Source organism: Antennarius striatus, chromosome 15 (genome assembly GCF_040054535.1).
Source record: "Antennarius striatus isolate MH-2024 chromosome 15, ASM4005453v1, whole genome shotgun sequence".
NCBI classification, from domain to species: Eukaryota; Metazoa; Chordata; class Actinopteri; order Lophiiformes; family Antennariidae; genus Antennarius; species Antennarius striatus.
The window spans coordinates 19,048,481-19,051,121 of record NC_090790.1 but is presented as its reverse complement, the minus strand read 5'-3'; the positions used below and the strand labels follow the sequence as shown (position 1 = coordinate 19,051,121).

The window sequence follows — 2,641 nt, the reverse complement described above, 5'->3', positions numbered from 1 at the left end:
ATATAGCCTGTGTACTGGTGAGATTGTCACCTGGACAATTGAGTTTGGACAAATCTGACAAGACGAGGCGTCTTGTAGAAGTCAGATTACGTGTCTTCGAGCAAAATGGGAGTCAAAGAAGAAGTGACTCGAGTCCCAGAGTCACTGAAACACATCAGGAAACTTCTTCCTAATCCGCCTCATACATAAATTCATTCAGACACCCAAGTCTTCACACACACACACATGTCTAAACACTATCATTACCAACACTTTCTTTGTGAAAGCGTCACTCGGCTTATTGCATACGGGTCGCTATAGGTGGGTTTGAACAAACACCGGTGAATTCTGCCTGAGGTAATGTTTGTTAAACTCCAGCTCGGGAACAAAAGCCTCAGGATCAGGTTTAGTTCATCTAATCCTGAGAGGTGGAGGCAGACGGCTGTAGTCTGGGTGTAGTCTGGGTGTGTGAGGAGGGGAGGAGGAACATCTGCGAGCTTCATCACTGTCTAACCCCCCTCCACCACCACTGTGACGGGACGACAGCTCTATAGGTTTTGTATTGACGATGAGGATGAAGGTTTCCACTGGGCCGCGCTGCTCGATCGTCGTCACCGGATACGCAGCATTAACCGGAGTTAGTTTATAGTAAACTGAATTTCAATTTTCAGATACACAAGTGAGGAAAATTGAGGTGGAAAATGTGAATTCGGGGCAACATATGGAGGAATCTTCCTCCAGTGATCAGCACCTCACTGCCGTCCTTTACTGTATTATAGAAAACTATAGAACACACAACGTACAGATGTGATAATTCAATCCTAAATATGATGCTGCAGTTTTAATATGGAAGGTTTGATACCAACATCTATCATTAACCAAAGAAAAACTATCGCCAAAATAAAGACGTAATTCTGTGATATAGCGCCAAACTATTTATTTTATTATTTATGGTTATTTAAACGTTTATGAACCCTCCTCATACTGATAATAAACCACCTCATATTCTGTTACCTTTTCCCACAATCTGATAGACTGTTTAAAACACTTGTCTCATGGAACGCAGCGCACTTCTGGATGCTGTCAGCCAATAGCAAGCGTGCACGGCATCATGTGACTACCGACTATAAATCAGCGATGTAGTGAAGCCGTGCATCTTGAAGAACGAATAAGCGAAGGATTACTGTACCTAACAAATAGCATTTGTCATCAAAATATGACAACGCTTGTCAAATTAGAGGGGTTTTTCTTTTATTTCCAACTGTGACATGTCGAAGAAAATGAAAGAAAAGCATCACGGAGGGACCCTCCCAAAAATGTTCTCAAATTACTGAAAAATTAGGGATTCTAGAACCAAAAAAAAAAGTAATGAAATTGGAAACTTGGTTTTTGGCCCATTGCTGGGGCATTTAAGACTTCCCTGGTGAAGGCAAAGTCTATAGGTGTTCTGGGGTTAAGATATGATCAAACTGATGCTGTTTGACAGGGTGGGGGTGGGGGGCAGCAGAAAGTAAATAGATTCAGATCTGAGGAACTCCGTTTGAAAAGAGATTTAACCGTTTGTCAGAAAGTAACTTCACGGATTCCTGATGAGAAATCAGCTCGTTTTCAGTCTGTTGCTAGGCCAACTCCACAAGGATGAAGAGTCTCTGAAGCAACTCATTCACACCAAATCAGAAGGTAATCCTTCATTCTAACGAATTAGAAGGGAGGGAATCTGCGTTCTAGACTTGTCATGCTTTACCGGCCTCCTCCTCCTCCTCTTCCTCCCTGTGGCTCTTCGCTCTGCACATCTGTTGCAACAGGAACGTTTGTGGAAGCAAAGCGACGACCTGGACATCCCCTCTAGTCTCATAAGAATGTCTGACATGGAGAGGTTTGCTCCTCAAAACGATAGAAAACTTCTGGCTCCGGTGGGTAACCGGGCAGCTTCTGCACACTTTGACATGTCGCCGCAACACGCAGAAAATATCAACCTCTCATTATGACTTTTTTAGGGTGAAATGGTAGAGCAGCGAAGGAAAAACAAGCAGCAGAGCAGAAGAGACGTTCGATGTTACTGACCTTTTCAAGAAGGAGCGTTGTGATTTCAGTTCCTCTCTGCTCGGGGGCCTGTCAGGAAACGCCGCCGCCGCGCTACTGAAAGCGAGAGCAGACGAGATAGAGGCTAGAATTTGCTCTGAAGGTGTGTCAGTGATTTGGAGGAGTGAAAAGGTACCATTCCACGAAACGGTTATCTAAGAAACACAACAAAACAAAAACTGCTACACCCACCAGCCTCAGCCAACACCCCTCCCTCCCGCTAAACTAAAAGTATTTGGCAGCATTCCCTACAAGTCCACCTGTGCTTAGGGGAGGGGAGTGACACACACACTCACACACACACACACACACTCACACACGCCAGCCAAGCCTAAAAACCTGCTTGTTAGCCTGGACTGGGTTGTTCCAGGGAATAAACAAAGCTCATTTTTCTGGTACTGGAGGGGTTTGAAGGTAAACCTGACTCAGAGTCAGGGTTGCAGGTCAAAGGTCTACCCAGGACAGATGTGCCCAAACTCCGGTAATGGCTGAACGGGTGGGCGGGGCTCCACCCGAGCCAAGCAGGAGCTCCAGGGGTTCATATCAGGTCGTGAACAAAAGACGTATCAGGGGAGAAATG

The 2,641-nt window shown here is 45.3% G+C and overlaps 1 protein-coding gene across 1 annotated transcript in view; it reads right to left on the bottom strand.

Moving 5' to 3' along the window:
• The window catches only part of LOC137608485 (zinc finger and BTB domain-containing protein 7C), a 17,626-nt gene extending 15,449 nt beyond the window's left edge, over nucleotides 1–2,177 (bottom strand). The window contains exon 1 of the mRNA XM_068334904.1: nucleotides 2,044–2,177. The gene's annotated coding sequence lies outside the window, so the exon portion shown is untranslated. The remainder of the gene's footprint in view (nucleotides 1–2,043) is intronic.
• Nucleotides 2,178–2,641: the final 464 nt, after the last annotated feature.